Here is a 22,234-nt window from a genome sequence, read left to right as displayed (position 1 = left end):
AAGTCCTGGGAGCTAAGTTGGGTATATTACTCCCGTGTCCTCACTGCCCTTGTACATCCCCTGTTTTAGTATATGTCACCATGTGCTTTAATGGCTTGTTCACCTGTTTGTATCCTCCATTTGAATGTGAATTCTATGAGGGCAGAGACTATGCTGGTCTAAAACACACTGATGTCCCCAAGACATAGCACAGGGCCTGGTACATAGTAGAGGCTCAATAAATACTTATCAAATTAATGAATGAATGGATGAAGAAATATCACTTCTCATACTGTACTAGAATCTCCAGCTGTACTAGAATTATTCAACTCTCTCCCTAGATTTTAATCTCCATGAGGGCAGGCACTCTCACTGCCAGAATCTCTCTGAGTATCATTCCCATTGCTCATCTCTAACATATATGAAATACATAATTGAGAAAAAAATAGTTATAGCAATTTTTGTAGCAATTCTATATCTAGATTTTATACCTAGAGTAACCTTTTTAAAAATCAAGCCTACTCATTCCGCCTTACTTCTTTAAACTGTTTACTGGCTGCTCATTTCTTACAGTGTCCGGAAAAAACTCCTTAAAATTAACTACAGAGCCCTGCCTGGAGCACTGAACAGGACAGTCCTCTATTTGGGGATCACAAATCCTTGAGATGCTGATGAAAACTATAGCCCTCTCTCCCAGAAAAAAAAAAAAAAAAGTCATATGTTTATGAGGATATACTTTTGCATGCTGTTTTACAAGGTTGATAGAGCCCCTGATGTCTAATCCTGGGCCCTCCTGGGACCCATAACCCTAGGTTGGAGGCATCTCAGTGGCTCACCTAATCTGTTCTCAGAGTGAGGAGGGAGGTCAGGTCGGCTAAGGACCTCTCTGCGGCTCCTCAAATACAAGGAAGCCTACCCCCACTTGAATGCTAGCTCTCTTGTTAGTTAGCAATTCAGAGTGATTTTTCAGAGTAATCCCTCAGTCTCCCATGATACTTGTCTGACAACCCCTTAATCTTGGCAAGAGCTGCATTAAACCAACCTGTCATCATCGTCACTGCACAGAGCAAAGCTCTGAGAGAGACACACACACTCACTTAGAAGCAAACCCTTCAACCCGTTAGAAGAAATCAGAATTTGGGGGGCCCTATTGCTCCACAACCAGCACTCAAGAGCAGTGAGACAGGGCATGCCAAGAGGCACTGGGCCAAATTCAGGCTTAAGGTGAGCTGCTTCCATCCTAAGCTCTGTCAGGAGTTGTCAAAAGGAATGCTTAAACAATCACTACTCTCAAAACCCAAGTCCATGCCCCATTAGATTAAAACAAAGGAATGGAACCATGATATGAAAAGTTGTCAGGGGAAATTTGCTGAGAATGGAATTTATTTTGACAAATTGAAAGAGCCCTATGGTTACCTTGGTTCTGGAGAAACTGTTTCATCGGTTACTTTTGTGACCTGTGAAATTTTAGTCCTTTTTAAAAGAAAAAGTGGCACTATGTCCAGCTGACACCCCCAATATATTTTGGAAACTTAAAGAGAAACAACCACAAAAATGCATGATTGGTCAAAAGGCATGTATGGTGAAATCCCTCTCCTGGATTAACCCTTTTACAAAATCCATAGTTTATCAGGTAATTTTGATAATTGTTTTGACTACTATTTTTTATTTTATTATAATTTTTTTTAACCATCAGGATTTTTTCTTTAATTGAAGTATAGTTGACCTACAATATTATATTAGTTTCAGGTATACAACATAGTGATTTGACATTTATATGCATTACAAAATGCTCACCACAATTAAGTGTAGCTACCATCTGTCACCAAAGTTATTACAATATTATTGACTATATTTCCTGTGCTATACTTTACATCCCCATGACTTATTTAGTTGATAACTGTAAGTTTGTACCTCTTAAATTCCCTTCAACTATTTTGCCCGAAAATGGTAAACTACCATTTTTTGATCCTTTATCATGCCTAAGCACTTTCAAATCCTTTTTTCAATATTTACTGAGACCCATTTGTGGTACATTGATTGCAAATTGGCCCCAATTCTTCACCTCTCCCACCTTGGTCCAGGTGACCTATCCTACTCCTTGACTCTGGGCTTGGCCTGGTGATACTTTGGCTGGTGGGATATTAGCAGATGTGAAACAACCAGAGGCTTAAAAAAGCATTTGTACATTTCTACTTGCATGCTGGTATCTCTAACATTACTATAAGAATATGTCCAAGCTGTCCTTCTTCAGGAAGAGAGAGATGTGGAGTATAACTAAGTTGCCACAGGTACTCTAGACAAAAACCAGCTGACCCTCAGACCCATGAGCAAACCCACATAAGATCAGCAGACCTATCTAGATAGAATCCAACGGACTTTTTTTTTTTTTTAATTGAAGTATAGTTGACACACATTTTTACATTAGTTTTAGGTGTACAACATAGTGAGTCAACAAGCTTATATTTACGCTGTGCTCACCACAAGTGTAGCTACCATCTGTCACCATATAATGCTATTACAATACCCACTGACTATATTCCCTATGCTATGCCTTTTACTCCCATGGCTTATTCACTCCATAACTGAAAGCCTATATCTTCCACTCCCTTTTACCCATTCCCCTTCCCCCCTCCCCTTGGCAACCATCAGTGTGTTCTATTTATGGGTATGTTTCTTTATTTGTTTATTCATTTTTTGTTGTTGTTGTTAGATTCCACATATGAGTGAAATCATATGGTATTTGTCTTTCTCTGACTTATTTCACTTTGCATAATGCCCTCTAGGTCCATCCATATTGTCAGAAATGGCAAGATCTCATCTTTTTTTGTGGTTGAATAATATTCTATTGTATATATATGCCACTTCTTTTTTATTTATTCATCTGTTGATGAACTCAGGGTGTTTCCATATCTTGTTAATTGTAATTAATGCTGCAATAAACATAGGGGTTCATATATCTTTTCCAATTTGTGTTTTCACTTTCTTTAGGCAAAAACCTAAGAGTTGAATTACTGGTTTTTCCAATTTTAATTTTTTGAGGAACCCCCATACTGCTTTCTATAGTGGCTGCACCAATTTACATTCCCCGCCAACAGTGTACAAGGGATCCTTTTTCTCCACATCCTCAACAACACTTGTTATTTCTTATCTTTTTTTAAAAAAGATTTTATTTATTTACTTAGAAAGAGAGAGCATGTGCAAGTAGTGGGGAAAGGCAAAGGGAGAGGGAGAGAGAATCTCAAGCAGACTCCATGCTAAGTATGGAACCAGACACGGGGCTCCACTTCACAACCCTGAGATCGTGACCTGAGCCAAAATCAAAGTCGGATGCTTAACCAACTGAGCCACCCAGGCGTCCCTATTTCTTCTCTTTTTATTTCTAACCATTCTGGCAGGTGTAAGGTAAAATCTCATTATAGTTTTGATTTTCATTTCCCTGATAATTAGTGATGTCAAGCATCTATTCATGTGTCTGTTTGCCATCTGTATGTTTTCTTTAGAAAAATGTCTATTCAGCTCCTCTGCCCATTTTTTAATCAGATTTTTTTGGTGTTGAGTTGTATAAGTTCTTTATATATTTTGGATATTAACCTCTTGTTGGATATAACATATGCAAATACTTTCTCCCATTCAGTAGGTTGCCTTTTCATTTTGTTGATGATTTCCTTCAATGTGCAAAAGCTCTTTATTTTGGTGTAGTCCCAGAATTAATATTGTTAAAATGTCCATACTACCCAAAGCAATCTACAGATTCAATGCAATCTTTATCAAAGTACCAATAATTCTTGGGTTTTTTCCCCACAAAAAATAGAGCAAATAATACTAAAATCTGTAAGGAACCATGAAAGACCCTGAATAGCCAAAGCAATCTTAAAAAAGAAGAACAAAGCTGGAGACATCACAGTTCTAGATTTCAAGATATACTACAAAGCTGTAGTAATCAAAATAGTATAGTATCAGACAAAAATAAAAACAAATCAATGAAACAGAATAGAGAGCCCAGAAATAAACCCACATTATATGCTCAATTAACCTATGACAAAGGAGGCACAAATATACAATGGGGAAAGGACAATCTCTTTAACAAATGGTGCTGGCAAAACTGGAAACCTACATGCAAAAGAATGAAACTGGACCACTTTCTTATACTGTACACAAGAATAAACTCAAAATGGATTAAAGACCTAAATGTGAGACCTGAAACCATAAAACTTCTAGAAGAAAACATAGGCAGTGATTTCTTTGACATCAGTCATGGCAACATTTTTCTAGGTATATCTCCTAAGGCAAGGGAAACAAAAGCAAAAATAAGCTATGGGGACTACACCAACTGACTCTTGACATACAAAAAATAAAGTCACATTTTATTGCTTATTACTACATACCATTAAAGTTTTGTGAGTGGTTATTACATGGCATTTTGGCAATGCATAGCTGATATACCAACTATGTCCAGGCACTGTTCTAAAATAAGGCATACAACAATAAACAAAATGGGCAAGACCCTTCCTCTACATTCCAGATTACATTACCTAATTCAAAATGTATAATAATTTTATAAAGTAAGCTATATTCCCATTCATACACAAGGAAAGTGAGGCATGGATTGGTTGCTGACACAAGGCATTATAGCCAACAAATGGAGCCAGGCTCCCATCACAAGCTACATGATGTGGTGGGTAAGTCACTCCATTCAGCCATGATTTCTGCATCTGAAAGATAGGAATAATAATATAATGCATACCCCAAGATTTACTGTGAGAATTAAAGGAGATCATGCGTGTCAAAGCACTTAGCATAGGGCTTTTGTACATGGGAAATACAGGGAGGTTTTGCTGTGGATTATACCATTTCTGTTATCATTATTATCATAGCTGTTGTGATGTTGTCTGAACCCAGAGCCTGACTACTTAACTAGTTCTTTATTATTTTATTGCCTCTGGTCTAGTTTCCTGCCCTTTCTACCTGATCAATGTGTAGATAGAACTGATTGATAAGCCTAGTAAATGTCACCGCTTCTTTTCGTAGGGAAATAATCAACTTTAAAAACCTTTATTCTTGTGACCCTACAGGGAGCAATAGGCCATTTCTGACAGGTGAACTAATGAGGGCTTATTATACACTTAGGCTAGAAGCAGACAGATCAAAAGGGAAAAATCAGCTACATAAATTGCAGGACCCACTGCAAAATAAAAATACAGGGCCCCTTGTTCAAATATTATTAAGACTTTATATCAGAGGTATGGTTACATCAGAGTATTAAACCAAGCATGGAGCCATTCTAAATTAGTACCTTCTTCATGGAATTGTTTTGAAGAACAAATTAAGCAAGTATATCCAGTCCTTAAAGAAATGTCTGGCAAAGAACAAATACTCAATAGGAGTGGTATAAGTTTTCACTGTTATCACTACATGTTTGTCAAAGTAATGAAGGGAATCCCAGCCAATGTGTAAGCCCTTTTCAAAACTCTTAAGCAGTCATTTTCTCACGTGGTTTTTGTAAACAGCTCTGAGAAGCAGGCAGGCTGGAGCCTTCTCTGTCCTACGGTTAAAGAAATAAAAGCTAAGAGTGTTTGGGGATTTCCAGAAGCTACACAGGAAGAATGATTGAAGTCAGCCATCTGGGATGCCCCAGCCCTGCAGTCTTTCCACCAAGTCCTCCTGGCTCCAGCTTTATCTGGCCCTGACAGAATTGCCATGCAGCAGCATTTGTTTATTTGGTATAGTCAGGACCCCAAGATCAGGCTGAGATTACAGATCTACTTTGCATAGAGATCCACACCAGAGGCTCCTGACTTGTTCCCTTGAGTCACTTACCTCCCCCCTCCAACCCCAACTCAGGTTATAATGTAATTGTGTCTTCTGAGCAAACCATAGGGTATCCAAGGAGAGCGGGACTGGGAGAATTGTTCAGTAGATGATCAGGACACAGGCCCCGGAGTCAGATACGGAATTTGAATCCTGGCTCTGCTACTTAACAGCTTGGGCAAGCGCTTAACCCAGATTATCTCAATATTGACATTTTGGACTGGATAATTCTTTACTGTGGAAAGGTGCCCTGTGCATTGCAGGATGTTTACAACAACCCTAGCTTCTACTCCTTAGGTGCCAATAGCATCCCCCCCCCTTACCCCTGGCTGTGTCTTCAGAATGGCCATCGTTCCCTTTGTTGGGGGTCAGGGAAATCACTCCCAGTTGAGAACCACTGACTTAACATCTCCAAGCTTCAATGCCTTCAATATAATCTAGAGGTAATAATGATAAAAATATCAGCTTCATCAGATTCTGAAGATTGAATGAGATGATCGTGTACTGGCATGGCATAGGGCCTGGCACACAGTTAGGTGGTCAATAAATATGATATGCTGCTATTATTGCAGTATTGACCAAGGAATGGGAATCTTTGCAAGAACTCCATAAGCTTGCTGAATTTAAAGCTGAGAATTCATTTCAGCAAATATGTATTGATGATCCATTACCAAAGGTATTTTCCCAGGTACTGGGGATTAAAATTTGAATAAGATTTAGACCTTGCCCTCAAGGAGCTAGTCTACCTAGTGGGAAGCTCACAGCCCAGACCCAGTTCAAATTCTAGCTCTGTAACTTACATATGTAACTTAGGACAAGTTTGCAGCACTTTGTGGCATCTCAGTTACCTTATCTGTAAAATGGAGGTAATAATAAAAATCCCTAAGGGACTTAGCTCTTAACCAGTTAGCTACACTGTCTCCCAACAACACCCTTGTTCCCTGATTGTCAGATTCCTTTCCCCTCATCACGCAGCCTGCAGCTCAGAGCATAAGTCCATAGCACTCCCCAATGGAAGATGCTCCTTCCTTCCCACGAACATTTATAGTCATCCAGGAGGCGATCAGGAGGCTAAGTCATGGGGTCAGATGGCCTTGGACTCATGGCCTTGCCCAAGTCGCTTCACTTCCTTCATCCATCGGTTTATTTACCTCTGTGAAGGGGACAATGGTACCTACTTCATAGGGTCTTGTGAGGATAAAATGAGATCATTCATGTAAAACACCACAGAAAGCCCAGCGCCTAGCAAGCACTCAATACCCTGTCACCATGGTGATAAAGGTGTGGAGAAGGGGGAGGAGGACACTGACCAGGAAGGGAAGCAGGAAGATGTGGCTCTTCAGCTCTTCACGGCCTGATCCAATAGCCTTTTGAGAGCTGACACAGGAGACCAGAACTCAATTCCCTCCCAGACAGTGGGGCATAACCTGCAAACCTTTCAACACCAAAACCTCCTCTCCACCCCAGCCCTTCCAGGGCCAATTGTAGCAGCTTTTTCCCAGGCCCTCGCCAAACAGATTCAAGTGGATTAAAATATGTATGTATATATTTATGCGGACAAGAAAGAGGAAAAGCGTAACTTCTAGTCATAGTCTAAATTTCCTGCCTCCAAAGCCCAGCTGGAGAACAGGAGTTCTAACAGAAAACAGCCGCACAATTAGCTGGAGTTCTGTAGCTGTCTGCAGCAGACTGCTTACGCCGATGTCTCGATAGGTGGTCTCCCAGTTCATCAGTTCATAAATAAGTAATTTGAAATGTGTTCCTGAGGGAAATTTTCCTCCTGCTCTCCCCAACAGACTGTACTCATCAGTTTTCCCATTCTCCAGGTAGCTGCCGTCCTCATTTATAATGGCCAGAGGAACTACGCTGTTCTAATTCCTGCTTCATTACATTGTCTAATGCGAGTTTTCACCAGCCTCACAACTCCGCGTTTCTTTATATTGATAAGAAAAAAAAAACTTTGCATATATTATTTATTGGCACTTTGGTGGTAGCTTGGCTAAGGTTTTAAGTGGAATATTTTTACATACAAAGCAAGACAGGCAAGTTGAGCTCTGGACAGAGGTTTGGAAATGTTGTTGATAAGCTCTCAAGTGGCACACACATGTGCACTGGGCGGGCACGCACACGTAGCCACAAGCTACTCACGCCATGCACACCACACAAACTGCACAGTCCACACACAGCCAAACCATCACCTCCTATTTTACTTCCTTTATCTTGGTTCCTACCCTTTGCCACACATTTAGACTGGCAGATATTTTGTACCCATCTTCATGCATTGTTCCAACCCTCTATTTTTCCACTCGAGAAAATGCACAACCAGATCAAAAGCACCTGGTGACTTAGGAAAACCAGGGTCCCCCACTGGTGAAGCTAATGGAGTCACTAATTTGCCTGGCCAATAAAACCAATGATTTCTATACTAAAAGCCTTTGAGTGAAGCATCCGGGGCTTGCTCCAGGGGTAATGAAGGGGGGCTAGTTTCCTCTTAGCCAATAACCTAATTATTTTTTAAAGCACTAACTGTACCTTTCATTATAATAATGCATATAATTGATTTTACTGATTATGTCTTTTATGGCATCTATTAGTCACTGGGAACTATATTTACTTCTTTTTGTTGTTCTTATGATTGTTTAGCTTTGGGGTCTCATAATAGGTAATTAATAAAATATGTTAATCTGAGAGTAATTTACCTAATGAGATCTCCAGGAATGCTTTTCTCTCCTGATAAAGGAATTCCTCAGAAGGCTTTTATGGAAGAAAGCTTTCCTGTGAAATCTTGGCACAATCTGGGGAACCTAAATTCAGATTTATTTTTGTTTTCCTAGCCTCTGGACAGCCAGAGAATTTCATCAAAAAATTTTAAAAATGAATGTCAGGGACTGTCCTGTTTCAGAGGAAATTGTCCTCTTCTCCGGCCCGGTGGCAATAATCAACACCCTCTCCCCCAGGACAACCATCCAGTTAGCCATCAGTGAAGTTGGCCCTCCAGCTACACAGACGGCTCTTTAAGAAAGGGGTTATAGTTATAGTCTAGAAGGAAGCTAGATTATTGCAGTCCCAGAAAAGCAAAACCAAAAGGGCGAGGCAAAGAAATGAAAGAAAATAAAGGGGGTAAACAGAGAAAAATTTTACACTACAGGTGACATTTGGCACAGAATACAGTAGCCAGTAGAAGAGAATGACAAAATCTAGACTGGTCTCTCCTGTGCAGGAACAATTCGCCTGTATCTGTGAGGGGGGCCAGTGTATTGAGTGGAAATACCTCATTCTCTGGGAAGCCGGTCAGACACAAATAAGGACGTCTGCAGCTTAGAACTGTCTGGAAGATGGATCTGGCTCACGTGCAGTCCTGCACCTAGGCCTTAGTGGCCTTGGTCGTGTCATTTCTTCTCTCCATGCCATATTACCTTTCACTTTCAAATGGGGGAGGACAATGGTACCTAGCCCACTGGATCTGTGAGAAGATTAATGGAAACTTGCCTGTAATGAAGGAACAGAGAGCTTGGCATTCACCAAAGTTTCTCAACTTCAGTATGACTGACATTTGGGGGCAGCTGATTTTTTGTTGGGTGGGACAAAGTGTCTGCATTGTGTTCTAGCAGCATCTCTGCTTCTAGCCACGAGGTGTCAATGGCACTCCTCCCCTCCCTGTTGTGGCAACCAAAATTGTCTCCAAGTATTCCCAAATACCCTTTGGAAGGGGAAGGTAAATGTGGTAGGCAAAACTGCCACCCCTGAGAACCAGTGGCCTACACAGTAAAGACTCAATGAACACTAGCTTAGTATTAGGATGATCTTTTCTGAGAATCACCTAGCAGGACAGATGAGAAAGCTACCGGGGCGGGGGGGGGTAAAATGTAGGGTGCCCTAAGGTGAATTCCTCCCACTCTTGTTATGATCACTGGGAATATAATCCCAGACTTTGTTTTGAGTGAGTACTTCATGCTAACATGCAGAAACTTCTTTCCAGAGGAGGCCAAAGTCTCTAGAGCAAATAGGAATCAAGTAGGGGCTACACTGACTCCAGGTTATGGATTACAGACCAAGATGTGCAGGAACCATCTTACCTCCTGCTCCTGGAGAACCAAACCAAACCCAAACCAAAGGCCACAGATACAAAGCAATGTGTGTATGTATGTGTGTGTCTATATAGATAGACATAGAGATATAAATAGAGATATGTAGATATATCACACACATAAGTTTCTAATATATATACACAGAAAAACTACAGTAAACTCTTTGCTGATTGACAGAAAATTGTAAGTTACTTGTCTCTACCCATAAAAAGCAAATTATGCAAAACTATAAAGCCTAAAACCAACCTGCCCAATCTTTGACTCCTATGACACACAACTTTCTCTAAAAATTCAGGTCCCAGGTGCTTTTTTAACTCAGACTATTTCAAGTTTAGATGGAGATTCATTTGGAGTGGTTCTATCTTTTACTTGGTGGGAAAAAGTAACCTTCGTGCATTGAATACAGGCCTTGTGAAAGGCTCTTTTACAAATGTCAGCTCATTTAGCAAACTAGAGCCTGCCAATTTTAGTAATCATTCGATTGCCTCACTCCATAGAAAGAGAAAAGAGAAAACTGCGTATGTAAACATACATATTCACCCCCCCAAAAAAACCCCCACATACATTTAATACCATAGAAATCCACATAAACACAAAAATAACAATTGCCCAAATGCATGTTCACACAACCCTCTCATGTACTCATTCAAAACTAAGTACCTGATGACACTCAAGGTCCATACACAGGATTTCCCAATAAGCAAAAAAAAAAAAGAAAAGCATGTGCCTGAGACACACTGGTGAAACAGGAGCACCCAAAATAAAAATTTTAAGTAAAATTTGCTATTTGGAATTTATCAGAGTAGTCATCATGGAAAATAATCATTCTCTATTCTACTTCCTTATAATTCGATTGCAGTTTTGCCTTGTTTTTATTTTAAATCACCTAAATTGGGAGGAGGGGAGGTCACCACAATTTTTGGAGTTATTCAGATCTTTAAAATCTTAATTGAGCCCTGAGACACACTCAAACATTTACATCCAAATTATGAAGCATGGAAACCCATGACTGTTGATCCAGGTACCTCTTAGCATGACACTTGGGATGGTAGAGGGACTCTGTTCTGGCCGCCAGGGGACCTGTATTTTAATCCTTGCCTCTACTTACTCCCCATTGATACCTCAGATCTCAATTTCTCACAATTTCTCAATGTGGAAAAAAAAAAAAAACTAGATGATGGAACTGGAATGATTTTCAGCATTCACTTTGGCTTTGACTGCCTGTGAATCCCACCTTCTTGCCCAAGGTCACCCTCAGCTGGTGGCCACAGAGAAAGAACTGGAGGTAATTCCACCTCCTAGTTCAAGGCCTTTTACACAAAGTTGTACCTGCAACACAAATGCCCCCTTCCTTCTCTCTCCTCTCCTCATTACTATGCATCTCCTCTCTCATCTCCTGCGCAGCCAATCCACAGCCCCCTCCCCACCCCCTACAGCTCACACAGCAGGTAGTGCAGGAAGAGATAGCAATGGGGAAAGACAGCCAGGCACATTGAAGGGGTTACTTTGCCCGGGGACCCCTTTATCTGAAGTTGTCCTCAAAAGCGGAAATGAGTTGATTTGCATTTTCCCACTGAAGCATGCAGAGTAGCTGAGGAGTGTTTCTCGTTACCAAGTACCGTCTTCTCTGGTTTGCCCTGAGGCCTTCTCTGGGGCTGGAGCAGCTCTGAAAACACCTGTATGCTGCCCATTTAAATACATGCTTCAGACAAATTTTTCGGGGGTTTCAAAAGGGAAAGACTAATGTTTTCCCTCCCCAGCATACATTATCCTTCTGTGAATGCTGAAGGCAGAAATTAACCCTTTGCAGATTGGTTTGTTTCTTGTCTGTCTATCCATATAATGCCTGCATTCATGTTCATAGGCTGGAGTTAGTAGCTTTCTCCTTGACTCATTCATTCATTCGACTGGTCAGTCAGTCAGCAAGTATTTATTGAGAATCTACTGTGCACAAAAGCACTGTGTTGACTGCATTTAACCTACAGAAACAACTTTGATAAGGATCTTGCTCTGAAACTGCTCACAATTTAACCAAGGCAATAACATGCCCAGATGTACCAAATACACCCAGATGCTACCTGGGGGCTTCACCCCATCTCAGAAATTGGTTCAGACAGTATCATGGCTTTTTCAAATCCATAGTTTACCCTATGACTTCTGCAAATTCTTGGCCTTCCTTCTTTGCTGGTGTACTTAAGCCTGCTGCTGTGACTGGGCACCAGCATCTCATGACTTTGGTAACTTTGTGGAAGAACTTAGATGAGTGGAGAGGGGTGACATCAAGTACCACATGGTCTTCTGCCATCTTGATGGCCCTTCACCTCATTCTCCACTGGCTTCCAAAGTCTGGGCTCTCTAAGAGATGACCTGCCTCACCATGTACATTCCTCTGTGAAGTGTAAGCCCACCTGCTCCTCTAATAGCTAGAACATCCCATAGACCAGGCTTCCTTCCCTGGTATCCTGGGAATTTGCGGAATAAAGTTTTCTCCATGCTTTTATTCAAATAACTACAATACAAGTGGGAAAGTGATGGGAGTCATAAGAGTATATATTAATGGCCCCAGACAGGCAATTAATAAATACATTGAATGAACATATTTGTTGAAGGAGAGGGTGGGAAAAGGACTATGGGTGCTAAGTGGGGGAGGGGAAGACGGCTATCATAAAGAAACCAGAGGAAGGCTTTTCTGCAAAAGCATGTAGTGGCATGTGAGCAGGAAATATCTCCTGTTACCTAATCCATTCTGACCCTCATCTACATGTTTCTTCTCCTCTTTTCTTCATGAAATACTAGGAGATGAAGAGATCTTAAAGGTTTGAACACAGAACTCAGGAGTCAAAAAATCCTAAAGGGTCCAAGGAAGAAAAAATTGTGGAGCTCATCTACCCCAATTCATTTGGTTCATAAAGGAGTAGGGAGACCTTTCCAAGGTCATGTGGCATGTTAATGGGCCATAATGCACTCAACCCTCTTTCTTCTGTGGCAGAGACATCCAGACATCTGATGTGTTTTATTTGGCTAGTAGAGTGTTTTTCCCCCTTAACTTGAAGAGTGATCAGCATTTTTAAACCATGAAACTTCACACAATAATCCAGAAAAAATCAGTGGTCTGCCAACATTAGGCTCACATTCCTGCCCAACAGCAATGGCTGGGATTGGGTGGTGTGGTCCCCTATGTGCACAGTTCCCTTCACTCCCAGTTATCTAACACTCAACTGGTTTCACTCATCTCCATCACAGTCATAGCTCCTATGTCTTTAAACTGGGAAATGCTGCTCTTCAGCAGCATTCTTGCCCTGACCAAGAGAAAACCTTTTAGCATGACTAGCCTTAAGCAGCACTATAAGTGATGTGATTCTAGAAGAACACTTAAATTCAGTAATTTCTCTCACCCTTCCTCCCAACCAAATAATAATAATAATAATAATAATAATAATAATAATAAATTGCAGACAAACAAGAAAACAAGAAAGCTTTTCCCATTGTCCGGTACTGCCTGGAATTCCAGTGTAGCTTGGGTTAAGTACTATGGTCCCCTAACATCTTGGATTTGGAATAAAAGTGATGAAGAAAAAAGTGGTCCCTAGCCACAACTTCATCTACTTTAATATTTTGCCTGAGGGCAATTCTTGCCTAAGCATGCTCAGGCCCTCTGTGTACATACACACACACAACATACAGTGCAACGCACAGTCCCTTCTCTCGTTTTCTCGCTCACTTTCAAAATCAGCCACACACCCAACCTTGTTGAAATCTGAGCCAATCAACAAAAACAAAATTTTCCCCTTAAAAAAGAAGGGAATACAATAATTTTCATAAAATGAAAACACAGAGCAAATATACCTCTTTGAAGAGGAAATTGTGATGGTTTCTTCTAGAGGGTCAGAGAGAGTATGAACCAAAGGAATAGACTTCAAGAGTACAGGACAGTGCATTTTGCTAATGTGAATGTGTGGACTTGGAGAGGCAGAAGGAATATGAACACAAGGCAGAAAGAAAGAGAGAAAAACTGTCATTTTAGCAGTGAGTACTTTACTGTGATACCAAGTTAACAGTCGGGTGAGTACCAAAATGCTATGCCCAGAATTTCAACAAGTCTTCCTTTCTCGCGTTCCCATTGTGAGTTCCAGCAAATGGAGAGAAAATGTAATGAAGCATATTTCTTTTTAAGTGGCATGTAGCTGGCATCTATGTGGATCCTGTTTTCTGGCATCATTTTAATTAGGAAAGGCGAGAAAGTTTCCAGTGTTCCCCCCACCCCGTCCTTCTCTGTGTCTAAGTGAGTATTTCACAGAGAACTGGCAACCAACACAATTTTGACAGAGTGAACTTCTTTCTCTCATAAGCATTCCTCCAATCCCCAGATAATAACCCTCATTCCTCCCACATTAACTAACACACACAACTTTCTTCCTCCCACCCTCCCCCAGCCCACACTTCTCCCCAAAACGTATAACATAATTGTGAAGGCTAATTATCAAATAATGCTTAAGCCTTTGGGAGCAAGATAGAGGGTTCTAGAAATGTTTTAAAAAGTCCCCAGGCTGCAATAGAAACGTGATTAACTGAAACAAAAATGCCTGGTGAAAAGTTTCAAACTAAAATCAGTTAAAAAAAAATTCTTCATATACATGTATTATATACATACATGTGTAATATTGTAATATATAATATATATTGTATCATATATAGTCTGTGTGTGTATATATGTATATATGTGTGTGTATAGAGACATATAGATATAATGTATCAGTTTTTAATAGGTCACAGAGATTCTCTGACATTCTAGGGCAAGTCCCTTAAAGAGAGAAATAATTTGAAGTTGATCCATCCTTTTCCTGATACTGGGATATCCACCCAGTGGGTAGATAGATTTCTGCACACTCCCTCCCTCCCCTGAGAGAGGACCTCTCAGCTGGCTCTGGAGGAAGGGAGGAGAAGTCTGCCTCAGTAAGAGGAAAGGAGAGAGCGATTCTGGGCAATATAATTCTCTTCCTGACCCCAACATGAGCCGATATAGCCTGACAGATGTAGTCTTTATCATGGAATAAAACAGGCTCACAGCAGTGTGCCACACACATGAATGTCACATTTTATGAATTGCTGTATTGCCACACTACACGCTGCAGTAAGCAGAGCTGGCTGGACCAGGAGGTTGAGAGAGAACAACTGAGCCTCCTGCCTCCCATGCCCCCTCCACTCCAGGCCCAGGCATTGGTTTCTGTCTGCATCCTCAGAGAGGAAGAAATAGTGGGTGGATGTAACTGTGTGGTGGCCAAGTTCTCAGCTGTGATGTGTGAAGAAGTTAAAAATAGCACCCCAGCTGGTCCAATTTCAACTGTCCTGGGACCCTGAGCAGTTACAGAGCAGAAGGGGTTGGGGGTAGAAGGAGAGGAAGGATTCAGAGAAAGCGTGCATAATAACTATGCATGGCCTATCATGCAAAGAGCTGCAGGACAGAAAAAAAAAAAGGCTCCTCCCTCTTCCATTAGTAGAAATCAGGCCTAGAGTGCTGACTTTGTGCATGATAAGACCTGTGACAGGAAGGAAAGATCATCCATGGACCCTAGGTCAGGAAAACAAGGAAGGTCCACTCTAAGTCTCAATCCACAGATGACCATTCCATGAGAATCAGCTCTTGCCCCAGCACTGTAGAGTAGATGGTATCCATGATCTCCTGGGACTCACTTTCTAATTGAAGAACAAGTGCGACTTAACATCTTTACCTCACACCCCACTGAGACTTCCTGCCTCACTCATGGGACTCAGGCATGATTGGGGATTCTGAGCAAGAGAAAATCAGAATCTACTGGGGGTCCTCTCCCTCCGGATTATCAACCTAGACCTGAGTCAGTTGTAGTGGAGGCTAATGACACCTTTTAATTTGCACTCTTTCCTGTGATGTCATGTCATGCCATCCAAATAAAATACAGTTACTACCAGGGTGTAATGTAGTATTCCAGAGTCCTTACAGCCATGGAAGAATCATGGTCCATCTTCCCAGACCCATTTTTCTTCTGTTGCAGGAAATTAGGCTAGGGAGATTATTCTTCTTATTAGGAAGCTAGCATACGTGTAGAGTACCCTACAAAATTCAAACACCTTTAAGGTAAAATGTTAGTCTTCAAAGAAACCGCAGGCTTCCAGGAGACTGTTTTGAACTTCCACCCAATCACCAACATGGAAATGAATTTACTTCCCTCTGTTATTAGGGATTCTTTGGTATAAAAAGGTTATGCATATGCTAGGCTAAGTAGTGGCTGACCAAATATATCCATGTCCTAATCCCCAAAACCTATGAATCTTACCTTCTATGAGAAAAGGGACTTTGCAGATGTGATTAAGTGAAGGATTATGAGATAGGGAGAATATCCTGGATTATCTAGTGGACCCTATATGTAATCATAAGTGTCCTTACAAGAAGAATGCAAAGGAAGATTTGGCTGCAGAGAGAAAGCGATGTGGTGAGGCAGAGATTGGAGTGGTATAGTTTGATGATGGAAAGAAAGGGCCACAAGCAAAGAAATACTGAGGGCCACCTAAAGCTAAAAAGGGCAAGGAAGCAAATTCCTCCCCTAGCCTCAGAAGGAACCCTGCCAACACTTGATCTTAACCCATTTTGGACTTCTCACCTCCAGAACTATAAGAGAATAAATCTGTATTGTTTAAGCCACTAAATTTGTAATTCAGAAACAAAAGTCCAGGTCATGTGGGTCAGCAACTTCACACTATTATAATGAGTGATTTTTCTTTGAACCACACAGAACACAGGATGTTGGAGATAATTATTTTATTCCCTTCTCCATTAAAAATTATCCTAATAAGCCATAAACCATTTTTGCTCAGACTGGCTTCCATGCATTTGCTCATAGCATTCCCCCTGCCTCAAGAGCCATTCTCATCATTGCTATTTTAGGTTCTATAGTGAAACAAATAAATGAAATCTCCTTAAATTTATATGCTTGAAGAAAGTGAAGTTTTCTGTGCCTAATGGGCTTTAGTAATTAGAAAAAGCAAAAAAAGGATTTCTAATTCCATAAAAGTCAGAGGTTTCACCTCCAGTACCAATCTCAGATCTTTAGACCATATGATCTGAGTGACAAAGTCTCAGGACATCAAACTGTCTTTTCTACTGGCCCACTATTCTACTGGAAATACACACTGTTCATTGGGGATTACAGCTCAGATTCTCCAATGCCCCCCCCCAAAATACAAAGAAAATAATATAAAAGGCCATGGTCAGTCATTACCCCCAAATCATAAATCAGTTTAGAAATAAGCCCACTTGCCCAGACCTCTTATGAATTATGATGAAATCCAAACAACTGGAATTTACATTAAAAAGAGTTAACTGGAAGATAGGCAAAGAGGATCCAATATACAACTATTAGGAGACCCTGAAAAAGTAACCAAGGGAACAGAAAAATCTCAAGAGAACAAAGAAAATACCAAAAACTGTAATACAATAAAGTTTTCCTAATATAAAAAATGATTTGAACTATATGTTGAAAAAACATACCATGTTCCTAAGAATATTGACCCAGAATGACCAAAACCAAGACATATTACAGAAAAAAAAAATATTGTAATTAAAAGAAAAGCGGAAAAAATTAGATATCTAGGCAAAATGGAGCATATAACTTACAAGGGAAATCAAATTAAATTATCCTCAGATTTTTTTTTTTTGACAGCAAAGCTTTTTGCCAGAAGAAATTAGAGTAATGTATTTAAGATATTCAAGGAGAGAAAATGTGAACTAAGGATTTTTTATCCAGGAATTCACAAACTGCTAATAACATGTTAAGACTCAGAGAATATTATTCCCATGAGCCCTTCCTAAGGAGTCTACTAAAGAACAAGCTTCAGACAGGTATTGCTGGTGAATATTAGATATATAGTTACTTGTAGATAAAAGAATAAATGAGGGTTAAAAGGTAGAGACTCTAGTATATGATTCAAAGTGCAAATATACTACAACTATAAAAAAATGGGGAGATGATCAGCACATGCAAAAAAAAAAATTATCTGCTTTCAGTAACAATAATGTCAGGCATAGTATGAGTATTACTATTCTGAGAATGTTGTATATGTAAAGTACAAAAAAAGCAAATGCTAATTATGGGATATTCTAATTCTACCATCCCCCATGCCTTAAAGGATTTTCTGGTGAAAGAAAGGAACTACTTCGATAATAGAAGTTAACACTCTGTAAATATGAATCTGAATTAGAAATATCAGTATGAACTCATGGGGTATTTGTTTATTCTGGTTCTTTCCATTAAAAGGACTTAAAAACAAAAGTCAACCGAATAGCATTCAGATTTGATCTTCAAACGACATAGCCCATTGAAATAAACTAGGGTTTCTTGGAGAAATGGCTAATTCCAGGTCTGAGGCAGGAAATGTTTATGATGAGTTTGGTACATCTTGACATGCAGTTAGAAGGAAGCTGTCAAAAACTACTAGGACCATGTCAGAAGAACTCAGGAAGCACCTTGAAGAGTTTTCCACAGGCCAAAGATCTAAGCTTTATGATAGATTGAAACTCATCAAATATAAATATAAACAAATTCGAGAGTTTATGACATATATTTAAAAAATAATAATTGGTCACCTTCTGAGGAAACAATGATCCAATTGTCATCTTGAAAACTGGATATAAAAAGGAAATAATCAAACCTTATCCTACCTATCCTATGTGAATTGTAGTACTGGGTAACAAAATAATAGATGAGGGGAAGTGTCTCTTTGATAAAATTATCCCAGGTGATAATTAAAAGGAAATATAGAATTAAAATAATACTATTTTTCAAATCCCAATGAATTAATGGATGTAGACATTGAGCATCTGCTTCAACTAATATTAAAGAAAAACATAAGCCAGACACAAGATATAACACCACCTTAACCTTGTTAAAGGAATCAGACCTGTGTCAGGTCAAGCCTCTAGATGCAGCTCCCAATTTGCAGGAAATTCAGAAGACAGAGGAGCACATTGAACTATACCATGACTGAGCAGTCAGCAGATCTGACTATAGGAAACTTGACAGGCTAAAAGACCCAAATTTGTCACCAGATAAAGAAAAGAAAGAGGTGGAGGGAGGAAACCATAGATTAAAAGAGACCTAAAAAGCATATCAAGTTAAAAAGCATATGGGCAAGACTAAACTATGGGGTTTAGGGGCACACAGTTGAGTGATAAAACCATAAATAAATGCAAAGAAGTTGTTATTATAAAGGTCACAATGGTGACCTTCAGGAGGTAGAAAGGGATTGTTAGGATGGGGCATGTGGAGGGGATATAGGGCTGGCTGGCAATTCTATTTCTTGATTTTGGTGGTAGTTATAAGGGTGTTCACCGTATAATAATTCACAAAGCCACATATTTGTTTGGTTTGGCTTTCTGTGTCTGTTTTTAATTTTACAATAAAAATATTTTTTTAAAAAAGGAATTAACTGTAGTGGTTATTTGTATTCTTTCTCTCCGGTTTAACTATTTGGTCATGATGAATTAAGAAGCTCTCCCCAAAGCAAGGACTCCTTTGATTTCTGAAGGAACTAGGACATAATAACTAGTGTCCAGCTATGATCATTGAATTAAGCACTTAGGAGAGCTCATTAAACTCATGTTGCCTGAAATCAGTGAATCAGTGAGTCAATAGATAATGCAAACACTCCATACTCAAAGTCAATCTGCAGACTTCTACTAGATGCCTCTTCCTGGCTAGAAAAATGTTTTGGAGCTCTTTATTACCTGTAGGAAATGCTTATGCTCCCCAGCTTCACGTTCCAGCCTCTTTTCCAGAAATCAGTCTCAACCAACATTTCCAATCTTACCACAGCTACTTTCTCAAATGCTCTATTCCAGCCAAACAGGTCTACTTTTAGGATTCTATCTCCTAAATTTTCCCATTTCCCCTGCCTTCTCTGGTAGCTTCCCCTTTCTTTCTATTCACATAAACTCTACTCAACCTTCAAGGCCTGGCTCTATTCCCATATCTTCTCTAAAGTCAGTCCTTATTACTCTGCCCCATTGTGCTGCTTCTTTGAGTCTCAACAATGTCTATTATCACTCTTGGACACTTAGCCCTTGCTTGCACTAGTATTATGAGAGACCTTTTTATCTTTTTTACTTGTTTGGGGCCTGCAATACACTCTAAATTTCTTAAGTCTGGAACTGTGACTCACACTTTTTAAAATTATTAAAGAAAGTCTACCACCATATTTTGTGCATCTCCAATCAGTATTTGCCAATTGACTGGTAAGGTGGGTGGGTGGATGAATGGATGGACAGGTAGAAGAACGGATCAAGTTATCATACATATAAGAGCATTCAGTGTGTACTGACAGACATAAGACAGATAAGTTTATATATTCAATAGGGATAGAATTATGGGGGTCTATTTGACTGCAAGGGGTCTCTGGTCAACTACAGGCAGTTACGGATGTTGAGTACTTGGAGACTGAAATGCTAAAATGAAAAAAAAGGGCACTGAGAGTAAATGGAAGAAGCTACTAATAAAGTTTCTTTCACTCACAGCTTTGTCCACATCTAGACCAATCTGTGGCAGGTCATGCACTTAAATACTGAAACTTCCAGCAAAAATTTCAAGAGTCCCACTCCATATACTTTTTTAAAAAGTCTTTACAAAATCACTTATGGCAAGTTTGGGGGTGAACAGGACTATGGATTGGTTTGAGCAAGAGCTCTTTTTGGCCTAAAATCTAGGTATGAATGATTACCATGAAAAACTAGAGGCCCAATCCTTCACTTATGATGGTGACTTCTGCATAAAGAAGAAAGATAAGGTCCCTGGTACGTGTCAGCTGTCCCAGAGAACTCTGAGCTATGAAAAAAAATCCTTGTCCTGGTCAGAAGGCTGGGTAGCTGAGTGGCATAGTATCTGCCACCTGCTCCTTCTGGTTCCCTCCCTCCAGCTATCCACAGACCTGCCCTCCTTTTGAAGGAATGGCTCCAGGGAAAAATCTTCAAGGACAGACAGATTGGAAGGAATAAATGAATTGGATTTGCTAAGATGTAAGCAAATATAAATAAACAGAATTAGATGTGGAAAGAATGGAAACCTCCAGAGCCAACAAACTTCTTTCGCCTCATGCTCAGGCATTTTCCCTTCAAGAAAGCCAGGAAAGAAGTGAGAGGTTCTAACATGGATTGAATGCCTCTCGTGTGATGAGAGCTGTTCTAGCTGCTTTCAAACACGCAGTATTATTTAATCCTCCCCCTCAATTCGCATGTCATTCTTGCACATGGCCCATGCTAATCTCTTCTGTATCATTCCAATTTTAGTATATGCACTGCCAAAGGGAGCACCCCCCAACTTCAAGGAAAGGGCCACCTTCCATGTTTTACTGAAGATGTAAACCAAGATTCAAAGAGATCAAGAGACTTGGCCAAGGCCACACATTTAGAAAGTATAAAAACCAGGATTCAAAATCATGTTTATTTTCCTCCAAACCCTGCCCACTACACCCCTAGTGGAAACAGAATTACAGCATGCTGTAACTGAAAGATGGTCTCACCATCATCTCCATTTCACAGATGAAGAAACTAAGGCCAACAAGCAGAAGCAACTTGCTCAGGTCACGTGGCCAACTTGTAATAGGTTCTCAGCTGTAGCCCAGGTCTTCTGATTTCCAAGTAGGAGCTTGCATTACTTGTAACCTCCAAGGTCCTACAAGAATGGCACACTCAAATGGGGGCATTAGAAGACAGCTTAATGAAGGGATTGTTAAATGCAAGGACACATTTAAAGGAAGCCAACAAAGGATGGTGAAGCAATCCAAGTGTAGCAGCTATAAGGGGACCGTGAATACCCCTGTGCCTGAATGGACAAGGCCAGTGCCCTGAACTCACTCTGACCTTTGGTAGAGAAAGGCACTGGCAGCCTGCAGCCTGGCAGGGAGGGAATCTAGGTCATAAGGCTCTGCCCTCTCTCTATCTTTTCTAGCCTACTTGTGTCCTACTGGGGCCTCCCATAAGCTGTACTCTATAAGAAGCCAGAAGATGAGGGGTTTCCAAGATGCAGTTTCCAGGGCTCAGAGCAATATAGAAAAGGGAGAAAAATGGACCGGGGAGTAGGGGGAGGGATGGAGACTTCTGAGTACACTACTAAACAGGGATGCTTCTCTGAACCTGTCTTGGGAAGAGTCCTGCCTCAGCAGGTCAAAGACAGCAAAAACAATAAATCTGTCTCCCATGCTAGGCAATGTGGGGCCAAGAAGTCTTGGCATGGGGAAATAAAGGGCAGCTCCCAGCCCAGAGCTGGATTTCTCACTACCCACTACAGGAGTGTTATCCTAGTCTCATCAGCTTGTCTCTGATAAAAGGGGAC

The 22,234-nt window shown here is 40.3% G+C and overlaps 1 non-coding gene across 1 annotated transcript; it reads right to left on the bottom strand.

Moving 5' to 3' along the window:
- Positions 1-21,106: 21,106 nt before the first annotated feature.
- LOC116632487 lies at positions 21,107-21,213 on the bottom strand. Its single transcript, XR_004299430.1, has one exon. It is a non-coding gene; the product is annotated as a U6 spliceosomal RNA (small nuclear RNA).
- Between the last annotated feature and the right edge of the window lie 1,021 nt (positions 21,214-22,234).

This window comes from Phoca vitulina, unplaced genomic scaffold (assembly GCF_004348235.1).
Source record: "Phoca vitulina isolate PV1807 unplaced genomic scaffold, GSC_HSeal_1.0 scaffold6, whole genome shotgun sequence".
NCBI lineage: Eukaryota > Metazoa > Chordata > Mammalia > Carnivora > Phocidae > Phoca > Phoca vitulina.
The sequence above is the reverse complement of the archived record's forward strand: the minus strand, read 5'-3'. Positions and strand labels throughout refer to the sequence as shown.